We start from the raw sequence: 15,914 nt of genomic DNA on the forward strand, positions 1-15,914 counted from the left end.
ACTGACACCTCAGTTCTATTGCATGCTGAGAGACAATACTTGTAGCAGGTGGTGGATATACATACTTACATTATAGAATGAGGTTTATTCTTTGAATTGGAGGTCAATTTGTGGTGCAATCTCCCCTATTGCCAAGATACAGAGGTCTGGAAACCAAACAGTAGACATGGGAGACAGTCTCACTCTGTCATCCTGGGTAGAGTGCTGTGACATCATAGCTCACAGCAACCTCAAACTCTTAGGCTCAAGAAATCCTCTTGCCTCAGCCTCCCAAGTAACTGGGACTGTAGGCACCACAGTTCCAGCTAATTTTTCAATTTTAGTAGAGACGAGGTCTCACTTTTGGTCAGGCTGATCTTGAACTCCAGCAATCCATCTGCCTCACTCTTCTAAGGTGCTAGGATTACAGGCATGAGCCACCATGCTCGGCTCCACTTGTAGAATTTTTGTTTCTCATCCCCACCATTTTGAGTTCTGTTGATTTTGAAATCTTTATTCCCAAGAAAAGAATGCTTCCACCAAGGACCCAGTAGCTGTATGGGACTGGTAGATGAAGCTTCTTGGCCATTTTGAGCTTCTTATGCCAAAGACTCAACAGACAAGGAAGATTATTACTCTTCTTTGTGGAGATAGGGTATCAATCTCAATTACCAAAAAGGAGTTAAACTGCTGACTGCACAACAGGAGCATGAAAGACTATGTTTGGAACATAGACGATCCCCTGGCACATCTCTAAGTACAGTTAGATGTTCCTTAAAGATGAAGATATATTCTGAGAAATCAGGGGATTTTTGCATGCAAGCAGCAAAAATACAATATTATAATTTTAAGGGACCACCACCATATAAATGCTTCATTGTTGACTGCAATATTATGTGACACGTGACTGTACTTTTAATCCAATAGGAAAAATTAATAGAAAAACTTCAGCAACCAAAAAAGGCAGAGAATCTGAAGGTTCAGACCTTTAGCAAATCAAGGTTCGTTTTATGCCACTTTGTCCTCCGCTTTCCTTCTGAGGCTGATGTATTTGTGAAGGCCCCACAAGGCGTCTGAACCTAAATAGGAGATGTGCAGAGAAAATTCCATGATTAACTGGGCGAGCTACCCATTCCCACCCCGAGTGCAGCCTCTTTAAGATGACCATAGCCCCAGGCGATCAACAAACCCTCAATATCTGACAAGCCCCCTTTTATCAACTTCCAGGGAATTATAACCAAGAGGAAACAGAAGTTGCTTGCTTGTGTCATGCATCTGGGTGTTCCTCTGCCTGGTTACAGCTTTTGTCAGAGTGGATAAACTAATCTCTCTGAGTTGGAGTATAGACTGTCTTTGGCTCTAGTTGTTGAAATTTGAAACCTTATTCAGGTTTCCAGCAAAAGATCAGGACCCAGCAGAGAACCTGTGGGTTTCTTTTTTTCTGTAAAGATGTATCCTCTTTGGTAACTGAGGTTGTTCGTGTAAACTTAATAATGAGATAATAACTAGAGACTCATTTCACTTTGTATCGAAGATACAAGCAAGGAGATCTATGTTGGTTGGTTGGTGAATCAATCAGTAATCATCAGGGAAGTTAAAAAAAGAAAAAATTAAAATATCCAGGCTCTGCCTTAAAACCATGACATCTGAATTTTCTAGTCTGGGAGAGATGTTGATGTGAAATTAAGTTTTTAAAATGTTGTGAGTGATTCTTAGGCACATCCCGGATAACAACAGATGATTCACAAAGCTTTCTGGGTGATTTAAATGTCCCTGCCCTCAAAGGAGCCACATGAAACTCCAACTTGAATCACAGACTTAACTCCCTCCCAGCCTGCCATGTGAAAGTCGGGAAAGAGCCAAGGCCGGCAAGTAGCCGTCTTCACCAGCATACACAGCTTTCCAGGGCCAGGGCTGGAGCCTCAACCCATTTCTGAACGAATGTTAGAGAGGGAAGGCAGAATTGATCCTCTTAATAAGAGAGAGAAAGAGAGAGAAGACTTTGAGCAATAAGGAACGTTCTGAGTAGACTTTAAAGAGGCAATGAACATGGGTAGTTTGAAGGTAGCCGGGTCTGTATGGGGGGAAGGAAAGGACATTCCCCTGCCACCTGCCACCTCCATAGTTATGATGAGTTTTTCCAATGAGGGCAAACTCTACCTGGTGGGTTTGCTGAAAAAATGAGAGGGTAACATCTGGTGAGGGCTAAAAATAGAAAGTGTTACTGAGCAGCTTTTTGAGGCTGCTCACTTGAAAGAAGAGCATAAATCATTCCTTTGCCCAGAGCCCTTATTCTTTATTCTTTTGACTGTGGGTGTGAGGCAGGTAAGGAGAGATGGGGTGGTGAGGCAAGTTCTCATGGTGGAAATCCCCTCTTGGTCATGCATCCAGTTGAGAGAGTTGGGGGACTAGGCCACTGTTGTATCCATTTTAGGGGCTACGTCTCCAGAGGATTCCTGAGAAACATGAATGAGGTCCTGTGAGGGTAGGAAAAACACAGAGAGACAGGCTGATACCAGGAGAGAAACAGAAAGTCCCACAGGGAAGGATGGCTGTGGAAAGTGGGAGGACAGCAGGAGGCTGGAACTGTTACACTCCAGGGTCCGCCTCAGGCCTCACTGAAGCTTGTGGCCCTTCGGTTCTCAGGGGCCCTAGAATATTGCTTCCTGGGGCTTAGGGATTAGGATGAGGTTCCTCCCAGGGTTTTGGTCAAAAATTTGGGAGCGGATGGGAAGGAGGGGTTGGGGAACTCTGGTAGTCCTCAGCTACCTACTCATAAGAGACCCCAAGGTCCCCCTGCACCTTGATTCCTCCCTGCAGGCTGGAAACCTGGCATTCTGTTCACCTCTGACTTCCAGCTTTCTCCCCTTAGAGCAGCCAGGCTGCTGAGATTTTCTTTTAATGTGCTTCTCCTCTTAGTCAGCACAAAGGCCTCTATTCTGTTCAACTGATATCCTGCTCCTCTCTCTACAGTCAACATTTCTTTAGCCTTAATCCCTTAAAACCCCCTTAAACAACTCAAAAGCAATAAAGAGATAGTTCTTGGTTACATTTCTCCCCTTCGCTTTGTTCTTCCTAAACCTGTTCTCAGATTGCAGGCCAGAAGGTCTTTGTGTGAATGTTGACTCATCTCCTTCATTCTAATGAGATCACCGACAGCCACCGACAGCGTAAGCCGGGTGGCTGGCTGCCCCCAGCAGGCTGGGTGTTGGGTAACAGCGCAGGTCTCACTCTGGGCCGGAGCTTCCTGGTGGGGGAGGGGCTCCGCGGGACTTTGCAACATCAGTTACTCTCAGGAGCCTAAAGGCATGATCTTTGGCTACTGGAGGGCAGGGCAGCTTATCCCCAAGTGACCTGATCTCTTCCCACTGCAGTCACCAAACACCTGCACCTGTAAGGGGTTGGCAGTCTATCTCCCATCTCACTTCCTAGGGGTTCATATTACAATCTCATGTGGGAATACCCATGTTACTCATTACCCTTTAATTCTGCTTCTTAGAGCAAAGGTGTTTGATAGACATTAGCTAGGACAGATAACTTTGATGAAGAAAATAAGTAAGGCTTTGGACCACGGCAGAGGATGACAAGCTGTGGTAGAATGAAGAAATACAAAAAAAAGAGTTTCAAAATTTTTTTAGAGGGTGGACTAGGTGCTGGTGTTGGTGCATAGCTTCCCAAGGGGAGCACTTCAATAGTGACCACAGTGATATTTAGCAATGAGGTATGCAGGATGAGCTTGGGACCTTATTGTGTGTGTGTGTCCGTGCGCACTTGCATAATGGATATCTGGAAAGGGTCCAACCATAGACTCAGCTCCTGTAGCTCATGGTTAGGGCGCTGGCCACATACACCCAGGCTGGCGGGTTTGAACACAGCCAGGCCTGTTAAACAACAATGACATCTGCAACAAAAAATAGCCGGGTATTGTGGCGGTCGCCAGTAGTCCCAGCTATTTGGGAGGCTGAGACAAGAGAATCCCTTGAGCCCAAGAGTTGGAGGTTGCTGTGAGCTGTGACGCCACAGCACTCTACTGAAGGCAACATAGTGACCAACTCTGTCTCAAAAAAAAAAGAATGTATCAAGCCATGTTATATGAAAAATAGAGACATACAAGGCTGGATATTTTGCAGACTGCTCTTGTATGTTTGTGTATATATATAGTTGTATTTATATGGAAGGGGATGAATGAATAGAGAGATTGAGTGAAGATGATACCAAAAAGATATAGACTTGAAAAAAAAATCTCCAAAATGAGAAGAGGCTGTGCACATTAACCTGTGTCTTAGGTAGCCTCATTCCTGGATGTGGTGCCTATACCTGATGCTGGCCTCATGTCTTTAACCAACAATCTAATATTTGACCACGTCATGGACCTGAATCTTCAACCCAAGAATCTCAGCCCCTCTAAGTGCTAAATGCACACCCTTTTATTGGTAAGGAATTTTGCAAACACGGGGAGGTAATAAAATAAGAATTTCGATAATTAAATAAAACTTACAGTATTTGTAGCTTTGTATTGAGTTTCTAAATATACCTAGAATCTAGTTTCATGCCTTTAATTTTAATTAAAAATTGACTTTGAGTATGAAAAATGTATAAGAATTTGATTCAGAATTTAAACATGTTTACATCCTTAGTGAAGAACCTGCTGATAAAGTTTTATAGGTTCTGTGTATTAGATTTGACAGTTATTTAGAATCTTAGAGGTAACTTTCAGAATCAGCTTGTTAAAATATCTTTTCAGGATTTTGATTGGTATTTCCTTGAAGCTATTCATCAATTTGGAGAACAGATTCATCTTAACGACATTGATCTTCTATTCTATGAATATCTCTCAGTTTACTACAGTATTTAATTTCTTTTTATACTGTTTTATAATTTTCAATGCACAAATCTTGAACAACTTTTATTCCTGTTTTATTTATTATTATAGTTTAAATAATATCATGTAAGAATTTAACTTTCTAAACATTAGTTAATACAATATAAAATGCAAGTAATTTTTGCACCTTCATATTGTACTGTACACTCTTGCTAAATTCAGTAATTACTTTTCTGAACCTACTTGTAGATCCTTTAGGATTTCTTTTAGGTATGTAAACATGTCTGCCAATAAAAAAAGTTTTACTTCATCCTTTCCAGTATTTTAACTTTTATGGCTTTTCTTGTCTTGTTGCAGTAGCTAAGACCTCCAGAGCAATGCTAAAGAGAAGTAGTTAGAGTGGGCATTCTTTTTTTTTTTTTGAGACAGAGTGTCGCTATGGTTGCCCTTTGTGGAGTGCTGTAGCGTCACAGCTCACAGCAACCTCAAACTCTTGGGCTCTAGCGGTTCTCTTGCCTCAGCCTCCCAAGTAGCTGGGACCACAAGCGCCCCCACAATGCCCGACTATTTTTCTGCTGCAGTTGTCTTTGTTGTTTAGCTGGCCCAGGCTTGGCTCCAACCTGCCAGCCTGGGTGTATGTGGCTGGCACCATAACCACTCTACTATGGGCAGGCGCCTCTAGATGTAAGCTTTACTAACTGCCCTTCATATGGTTGAGGAAATGTCCTTTTATTCTTAGCGAGGTGAGGGTCTTTTTGTTTTATCATAAATACATGTTGAATTTTTTAAAATGCTTTTTCTGCATTTATTGAAAAGATTATACAGTTTTTCTTTTTTATTTTACTAATATTTTTGAATATCGAACATTAAATCAACCTTTTAGTCCCAGGAAAAAACATACTTTGTCATGATGTGTTATATACATATATATATTTTTTTAATTTTTATTTATTTATTTATTTATTTATTTATTTTTTTGCTGGGGCTGGGTTTGAACCCACCACCTCTGGCAAATGGGGCTGGCTTCCTATCCTTTTGAGCCACAGGCACCGCTCACCTTTTAATATATTTTTACATTGGATTTGCTAACATTTTGTTAAAGATTTTTGCATCTATACTTCCAAGGTATATTTGTCTCTAGCTTCCTCTCCTTGCAATAATAGTGTCAGGTTTTACTATTAGTGTAATGCTGGTCTGGATGAATTGGTAAGTTCTCTTTTCTTCTCTATTATCTAATAAAGTTTGTATAAGATTCTTTCCTAATGGTTGATGAAATTCATAGGTGTACTAGTACTCCCTTCCCAGCAATTTTGCTTTTCATAGTTTCAGTTACCCACCATCAGCTGTGACCTGAAAATATTAAAATAAAAAAATCACATAAATAAATAATTTATAAGTTTTAAATTATATGCCATTCTGAGTAACATGCTGAAATCTCTTGCTGTCCTGCGTTATCCTACCCAAGACATGAATTATCCCTTGGCCCGGTGTCTCCATCCTGTGTACACTCCCTGCTCATTACTCACTTAGTAGCTATCTCAGTTATCAGATTGGAAAAACATAGTATATATAGGGTTTAGTACTATCCATGGTTTTAAGCAGCCTCTGGGGGTCTTGGAACCTATCCCTCAAGGAGAAGGTTATGAAATCATCTGGGTCTGAAATTGTGGGAAGGTTTTCAATTATGAAATCAAAATTTGTATATGATATCAGGCTATTCAAATTTTCAATTTATTCTTGACTAAATTTGGTAAATGTGTGTCTTTATATAAATTGCTTTTTATTTTCATTTTAATGCTGATTAAATATCCAGCAGTATCTCTTCATTTATTCCTGATTTTGGTAATTTGTTGTTTTTATTTTATTATTTATTTATTTTGAGACAGAGTCTCACTTGGTCGCCCTTGGTAGAGTACTGCGGCATCATAGCTCACAGCAACATCAAACTCTTGGGCTCAAGTGATTTTCTTGACTCAGCCTCCCAAGTAGCTGAGACTACGGGCACCCACCACGTCTCACTCTGGCTCAGGCCAATCTTGAACCTGTGAGCCCAGGCAATCCACCCGCCTCAGCCTCCCAGAGTGTTGGGATTACAGGCCTGAGCCACTGCACTTGGCCTTTCTATTTATTTATTTTTATTTTATCCCCCTCCTTCTCCCTTTTTTCTACTCCCTCATTCCCCTACCTCACCTGTTGTATTAGTTCTACTGATTTCATATTAGAATTAGACTTCAATGAGTACATTGAATTCTTGTTTCTCCACTCTTGTGATACTTTACTAAGGAAGGATATGTTCCACCTCCATCCAGGTTAATACAAAAGATGTAAAGTCTCCAATCTTTTATGATTTTGGTAATTTGTATCTTCTTTTTATTTTTCGTGATTAGCCTAGCTTAGGTTTTATCAATTTTATTGTCCCTTCAAAGAATAAGCTTTTGGTTTTATTGATTTTCTCTATTCTTTGCTCATTTTGTTTTTCACTGGTTTCTGCTCCTATCTTCATTATTTCTTTCTCCTATTTATTTTGGATTTACCTTGCTCTTCTTTTTCTAGTTTCCTAGGATGGGAGCTTAAATCATTCATTTTAGGTCTTTCTTCTTTTGTTAAAACAGTATTTAGTTTATGCTATTTTTCCCTTTAAGCATAGCTTTAGCTTTCTTCTACGAATTGTAATGTTATATTTTTATCATTGAGCTCAACATGCTTTCTCTTTTCCAATGTGATCACTTTCTCAATCCATGAATTATTTAGGACAGTGGTTCTCATCCAAGTGATTTGACCCCCAAGGAATATGTGGCAAAATTTAGAAACATTTTTTGGTTATCACAACAGGAAGGGTACAACTGGCACCTGGTGGATAGAGACAGTGGACAGAGCCTCCTACAGAGCACAGGATGGCCTCAAACTATGAAGAATTTTTCCAGCCCAGGGATGATAAATCCTGTATAAAACTATGTTGTTCAATTTCCAGATATACTGATTTTTTCCTAGTTATTGTTACAGTTATTGATTTCTAATTTAATCTCACTGTGATCGGGGAACATAGTTGATATGATTTTAATCTCTTAAAATACATTAAAACTTGTTGTATGGTCCCGTCTGTTATTCAAGTGAACATACCACATAGACTTAAGAAGAATGTGTGTTCTGCAGTTGATGGGTAACACGGTCTATAAATATCAGTTAGCTCAAGGTGGTTAATAGTGGTTAACATTTTGTCTGTGTGTTTGCTGTTTTTTTGTGTGTTTGAATTTTCTTTTCTTCTTTTTTATTTTTTCCTAAGAGACTGAGTCTTACTTTGTCGCCCTCGGTAGAGTGCTGTATCATCACAGCTCACAGCAACCTCCAGCTCTTGGGCTGAGGCAATTCTCTTCCCTCAGCCTCCCAAGTAGCTAGGACCACAGGTGCCCGCCAACACTCGGCTATTTTTTTGTTGAAATTTGGCCAGGGTTGGGTTTGAACCCACCACCCTCGGTGTATGGGGCCAGTGCCCTACTCACTTAGCCATGGGCGCCATCCCCCCGCCTTTTTTGTTTTGAGACAGAGTCTAACTATCTTGCCCTCAGTAGAGTGTCATGGCTTCACAGCTCACAGCAACCTCGTACTCTTGGGCTTAAGCAATTCTTTTGCCTCAACTTCCCAAGTAGCTGGGACTATAGGTGCCCACCATAATACCTGGCTATTTTTGTTGTAGCTGTCATTGTTGTTTAGCAGGCCCAGGCCAGGTTTGAATATACCAGCCTTGGTGTGTATGTGGCTGGTGCTGTAACCACTGTGCTATGGGTGCCAAGCCTGTCTGATTTTTCTGTTTGCTGCTGAGAGAGAGTTGTTAACATTTTAAAATACAACTGTGAAATTACCTATTTCTCCCTTTTATTCTGACAAATTTTACTTTGTGTGTTGTGAAACTCTCTTATTTGGTGCACATATTTATGACTATTGTCTTTCTGATGAATTATTCTTTTTATTGTTATAAAATGTTCATCTGTAGGTCTAGTAGTACTTTTTGTCTTAAAATGTGTTTTATTTGACATTACTATGGCCACTTCAGCTTTATTCCACCTACCGTTTGAGTGGTATGTACTTTTTCATCTGTTTACTTTCAGCCACTGTGTGTCTTCTAAAGAAAGAATATAATTGGTATCTTAGATAGCTTAGGCTTTCATAACAAAATACTATGGAGTGGGTGTCTTAAACAATGGAAATTTATTTTCTTACAGTTCTAGAAAGTCCAAGACCAAAGTGCTGGTCAGTTCCTGGTGAGGGCTCTCTCTGGTTTCTGGATGGCTGCTCTCTCTGTGTGTCCTTACATGGTAGAGAAAACTGGTCATTACTCTTACAAAGACACAATCCCACCAGATCAGGGTTCCACCATTATGACCTTGCTTAACCTTAATTGTTTCGTCATTTCAAATATAGCCACACTGGGAATTAGGGCTTCAACATACGAATGGGCGGGGCAGGGGGGGGGATGCAACTCAGCCCATAGGCTCTTGCTTTTTTGTTCATTTTGATGTTTACTGCTCTTAGTGGTTATCCTGGGGATTACAACACACATTTTTATTTTTTCCAAAGTCTGTCTTTAGTTCCTCTTGCTCTACTTCATGGAGAAATTCAGAAACCTTGCAAGTGTATAGGTTTCTATCACCATCATCTCCTTTATATCATAGCTGTTATATGTTCTACCAGGGGTCCTCAAACTTTTTAAACAGGCGGCCAGTTCACTGTCCCTCATACCGTTGGAGGGCCAGGACTGTGGGCCCTGGGAGAGTCGGCTGCTAAGCAGGACAGGCAGTGGCGGCAAAAACACCCAGAGGGCTGGATAAATGTCCTAGGCGGGCTGCATATGGCCCGCGGGCCATAGTTTGAGAACACCTGTTCTATACCTACACAGGATGTAAATTCCCCAAGAAAGTGTTATAATTTTTGCTTTCAATAGTCATATGTATTATAAAGAAATTAAGAGAGAAAAAAATACAATTTTTATATACCCATGATTACTACCATTTCCAGTGCCTTCTACTTCTTTCTAAGGATGTTTGCTTATACCTGGTAATATTTTCACTTAGCATAAAGGATTCTTTTAGCATTTTTTTTTTTTGTGTGTGAGAATTATAAGTGAAGAAGTCATCATATTTATTCTTGGAGGATATTTTTTCCCCACATACAAAACTCTGCTCTGGAAGTTTTTTCTTTAAGTAATTTCAAGACATTTTCTTACTCTTTCCTGGCTTTCATAGTTTCTGATGATGTGTCATCTGTAATCATTGCTCCACTCTATAAAATCTGTTGTGCTTCTTGCTGCTTTCAAATCTACTCTTTTTTTTTTTTTGAGACAGAGTGTCACTATGTCACCCTGGGTAGAGTGCCATGGTGTTAACAGTTCACAGCAACCTAAACTCTTGGGCTTAAGGGATTCTCTTGCCTCAGCCTCCTGAGTAGCTGGGACTACAGGCACCCGCCACAATGCCTGGCTATTTTTTGGTTGCAGTTGTTATTGTTATTTGGCAGGCCCAGGCCTGGCTTGAACACACCAGCTTCAGTGTATAAAGCCGGCGCCCTACTCACTAAGCTACGGGCACCGAGCCTAGATCTACTCTTGATCTTAGGTTTTCAACAGTTTTACCATAATTGTGCCATCGTGTGGCCTTTTTCATGTTTATTCTGTTTAGTGTTCTTCAAGCATTTTGAGTCTGTAAATTTATATTCTCTATAGAATTTGGGAGATTTTTAGCCATTATACATATATATTTTCAAACTTTATTTTATGTACAAAGAGTTGACATGGTTTCTTTCACTGCTGCTCCCTGGATAAGCCAGTCAAGGAAGATGACTTAGTCCAACTTAATGAACCCAATGTCCTTGGCATACTGATGGAAGCACTGGTGGCACATATTGAGGCCACTCTTCCAGATCAGACCGTGCTAGGTTGAACAGCCGGCAGGAGCAGGAACTCTGGTCAAATTTTCACGGGTGGCTCCAGTAGAGATGCTGATGACCCCTCTCGTTTTCAGGAGTGCAACGAGGCAAAAGGTATGTTTTCAACTTTTTTGTTTCCTTTGTAGAGACGGAGTCTCACTTTATCACCCTTAGTATAGTGCCGTACGTCACAGCTCACAGCAACTTCCAGCTCTTGGTCTTAGGCAATTCTCTTGCCTCAGCCTCCCAAACAGCTGGGACTACAGGTGCTTGCCACAACGCCCAAATATTTTTTGTTGCAGTTTGGCAAGGGCTGGGTTTAAACCTGCCACCCTTGGTATATGGGGCCAGCGCCCTACTCACTGAGCCACAGGCACCACTCATTCAATTTTTTTTTTTTTTGGTGACTCATTTTCTCTCTTTTTCCTTGTGGTACTACAATCACACATAAACTATTTGATATTATCTAACAATTACCTAAGATTTTTTTACTTTGCTTGTTTTTTTACTTAAAATAAAATCTTTTCCCCTCTGTCTTCGTCATACTGAATAATGTTTATGGTCCCTCCATGTCTATGGATCTGTCTTCAAGTTCACTTACTGCTCCCTCTGTTATATGACTGTTTGTTCCATTGCAAACTCTTAAATTTTAGATATTGTATAGGTCAGTTCTAGAATTTCCATTGTATATGGAAGCATAAAGCTTTTTTATTTGTCTGCTGAGATTTCTCATCTTTTCATTTGTTGTGAGCCTTACTACATTAAGGATAGCAATAATAGCTGCTTTAAAATTTTTAACACCTTTTTCTTACAGGAGTAACATTTAACAAATTAATGATGGAAGGCTGGGCACAATGTCTCATACCTGTAATCCTTGCGCTCTGGGAGGCTCAGCAAGAGTGAGACCCCACCTCCATTTCCAAAACTAGCCGGGTGCCTATAGTCCCAGCCACTTTGGAGACTGAAGCAAGAAAATCACTTGAGTCCAAGAGTTTGAGGCTGCTGTGAGCTATGATGTCCCAGCACTCTACCGAGGGTGACAAAGTGAGACACTGTCTCAAAAAAAAAAAAAAAAAGCAGAGGTCTATATGATACCTATTCTTTCACATATGCTGAGACTTGTTTTATGGCTCACTACATAATGTATTTCGTGTTTCATTTGTGCTTGAAAAGAAGGTATATTATTTAATAATTTGGTATAGATTTTCATATATGTCCTTTGGTCCAAGTTAATTATGTAGTTCAAAGCTTCTACATTTTGCTGATTTTTTTTATTTTTTGTAGAGACAGAGTCTTACTTTATTGCCCTCAGTAGGGTGCTGTGGCGTCACACAGCTCACAGCAACCTCCAACTCCTGGGCTTAGGCGATTCTCTTGCTTCAGCCTCCCGAGTAGCTAGGACTATAGGCACCGCCACAACACCCAGCTATTTTTTTGTTGCAGTTTGGCTGGGCTGGGTTTGAACCCCTGACCCTCAGTATATGGGGCTGGTGCCCTTCCCACTGAGCCACAGGAGCCGCCCTGCTGATTTATTTTTATTGATGTATTTCAGCTACCATCACTGTGAGATATACGTGGAAACATCCCAGTATAATAATGGATTTGTCCATTTCTCCCTATAGATCTCTTAATTTTTACCATATATATTTTGGAACGAGATCATTAAGTGCTTATGAGTATAATGTTTTTCATTCTTAGTGAATTGAATCTTTTCTCTTTACATTTTGATGATCCTTACTCTTAATAATTCTTTTTATCTTAAATCATTTGTGATATTAATATGGCCACATTAGCTTTCTTTCTTTTTTTTTAGACAGAGCCTCAAGCTGTCACCCTGGGTAGAGTGCTGTGGCATCCAGCTCACAACAACCTCCAACTCCTGGGCTCAAGCGAGTCTCCTGCCTCAGCCTCCTGAGTAGCTGGGACCACAAGCTGCCGCCACAATGCCCTGCTAATGTTTTTTTTTTTTTTTTGGTTGCAGCCATTATTGTTTGGCGGCCCCGGGCTGGATTTGAACCCACCACCTTAGGTGTATGTGGCTGGCACCTTAGCCACTTGAGCCACAGGCGCCGAACCTCTTTTGCTATTTTTGAAGTTTGCCATTATGCTTACAATTTCTAAGAATGGCTCTCATTTCTTTTTGTTTTCTGTATTACAACCATTCCTTTCAAAGATTAGTAGTTCTGTTTGTTCATCTTGATCATTCTGTCTCATATTGTTGGCTATTACCAGGTATTGGGTGATCTGGGTTGTCTATTCATATTCTAAATAAAGAATAAGTACCTTGGTAAGTATTTGCAGGTGTCATAAATTCCTCTTCCATTGGCCAAGACTTGTTTCCCTAACAGGCCTCACCCTTGAATGGCAGCTAAGCAGGCTGCACTTCCAGAGTGAGCTGGCAGGAGCTAGGAGCCAGGAGCCCTCACAATTGTCAACAAAGTCTTTTTTTTTTAGAGACAGAGTCTCACTTTGTCACCCTTGGTAGAGTGCCATGGTATCACAGCTCACAGCAACCTCCAGCTCTTGGGCTTAGGCGATTCTCTTGCCTTAACCTCCCGAGTAGCTGGGACTACAGGCGCTCACCACAACACCCAGCTATATTTTTTGTTTGTTTGTTTGCAGTTGGCTGGGGCCAGGTTCAAACCTGCCACCCTCAGTATATGGGGCCATCGCCCTACTCACTGAGCCACAGGCACTGCATCTCCATCAACAAAGTCTCTATAGGAGAAACACTACGCTATATTTTATTCCTGAGTAGGGCTGAGTACCTCTCAGCTTCTGCACATCCACCAGGGGCATGTGAGTTTCCCCAGGCTCTGCTCTGCTTCCTCTCCCACCAACACCCAAATTCACAGCCCCATGCAATCCGCCAGCTCATTCAAAAGCTTATATGGGGAAGATGTACCCACTGAATGCTCAGGAGAATGCAGGAGAGGGTTGCACCGGTGATCTTTACATATAATAATTACCCCAGCAGTCACCACTAGACAGCATGCTTGGCCTCTGTACTTTGAGACTAAGAGCTGGAATTTCCTTAAGACCCTTTTAAAGAAATTCTTCACTGTATCTGTTTCAGATATGTTTTCTCTATGAACCAAATTACATCTGTTTTCTAATTTCTACCTTATCTCTTAAAATTTCTGGGCTGTTGATGGCCTCATGTCTTGTTTTTCAGAGCTATTATAAGTTTGTTATTTTCAAATTATGCTCTCTATTGTTTCATTTAAATACTGATGCTTAGTCCATCAGGTTAAAGTAGATCTTTTATGAGTTTCTAAGTTTAGATTTGTATATTCCGAATAAATTTATTCTTAAATTGTCTATTCTATTTCTCTACCTCAACAAAATACAAATATTTACTTTTTTAAAAATTAAATCATCTCTGTGTACGTTAATGCAGTCATGGGGTACAATGTGCTGGTTTTATATACAATTTGAAATTTTTTCATCAAACTGGTTAACAGCCTTCATGGCATTTTCTTAGTTATTGTGTTAAGACATTTATATTCTACATTTAGTAAGTTTCACATGTACCCTTGTAAGATGCACCGTAGGTGTAGTCCCACCAATTACCCTTCCTCCACCCATCCTCCTCCCTCCCTTCCCCTCCCTCTCCCCTTTCCCCATATTCTTGGGCTATAATTGGCTTATGAAACCAATGAAAGCTATGAATTAGTTTATTTAAAGAATAATTTCGACAACTCTATAAAATTATTTTAGTGACCCTATATTAAAAAGCTGTTTTCTGGGGCAGCACCTATGGCTCAGGGAGTAGGGCGCCGGCCCCATATACTGGAGGTGGTGGGTTCAAATCCAGCCCCAACCAAAAACTGCAAAAAAATAAATAAATAAATTAAAAGCTATTTTCTCTAGAACAAACAGTAGAAGAAAAATATACATTCAAATTCCCTTTTTACTAACTAATTTACTAATTTTCCTTTTTACTAATTACTCCTATTAGTAGATTTATGAATATTTCTTCGCAATTCAATTAGTCATATATTCTTCCTCATCTTCCAGCATTTTATTTTCAAATTGTATTTTTTTTTCTTTTTTTGCTCTTCTCATCTATTCAGAATTAACAATTTCCTTTTCTAGTTTCCCAAAGATAGAAGAAATGAGGAAAATTACTATCACATTTCCTACAATATTCTATACGTGCAACTTTATAAATGTTCCTAAATCACAATATCCGTGATCATTTAGCTTCGTGAAAGATGAGGCACCCATTTAGTTTTCAGTTTGCCGTAGCTAGAGTTAGGGAAAGCCGAAGCGTAGGTTTAGTAACTGTAAGTTTTATGAGCTGATCACTACTCTGAAACATTTCTCGGAAAACTTCAACTGACCAGCTTGTTTCTGCTTCCTTTAAAAGATCATAGTCTTTCAGCTAGAGCAGAAACTGTGGGGAAAACAAAATCCATTCACTTAAACAGAAAACTTAAGTTTGTAGAAAGAAACTTCAAATGGTTCCAAGACACAGGGCTATAAATATGCAGCTCTCTCAAGGCACGTACTTGATGAGTGACCTTCAGGTACAGAACCAGACTGTTCCCTGGGAAGCTGTTCCTTCCTCCATGCAGGGAAGTGTGCTGACCATTCCACATGGCACTGGACATTTATTCTCTGAAATATTTCTACCAGACTCTTTACTGTTATTTTTTTAATTTGTGTTTATTTATTTATTTACCGACTTACAGATAGTTTCACTCTGTTGCCCAGGCCAGAGTGCCATGGCATCATAGTTCACAGCAATCTCGAACGCCTGGGTTCGAGGACCCTCCTGCCTCAGCCTAATGAGCAGCTAGGACTAAAGTTGTGGGCCGCCATGCATGGCTAATATTTCTATTTTTAGTAGAGATGGGGTCTTGCTCTTTCTCAGGCTGGTCTTGAACCCCTGAGCTCAGTCGATCCTCCTGCTCAGCCTCCCGGAGTGCCAGATTACAGGCCTGAGACACCACACCCGGACTTTCAGTGTTATTTCGAGAGATGCTCAAAGGGGAGAGGGACCTGTTCAGTCCTTCTGGCCCAGTGTATGAAGCTCTGTGCACACCAGGGAAGAGGAAGGGATTATCTTCTCAGACATGCACGAGAGGGAGGGGAAGTGTGGACGCCTGTCACAAACCACCTTTTGCTCTTACTGTAAAGTAATAAAAACAAACAGCATCCTAACCTCTCTGCTGGGAAGTGGGGCTGG

General features: G+C 40.6%; 1 pseudogene; it reads right to left on the reverse strand.

The window, feature by feature from the left end:
- Window positions 1-10,635: 10,635 nt before the first annotated feature.
- On the reverse strand, window positions 10,636-15,324 carry LOC111728264 (annotated as a pseudogene).
- Window positions 15,325-15,914: the final 590 nt, after the last annotated feature.

This window comes from Otolemur garnettii, unplaced genomic scaffold (genome assembly GCF_000181295.1).
Source record: "Otolemur garnettii isolate 467f Iridium unplaced genomic scaffold, OtoGar3 scaffold00147, whole genome shotgun sequence".
NCBI classification, from domain to species: Eukaryota; Metazoa; Chordata; class Mammalia; order Primates; family Galagidae; genus Otolemur; species Otolemur garnettii.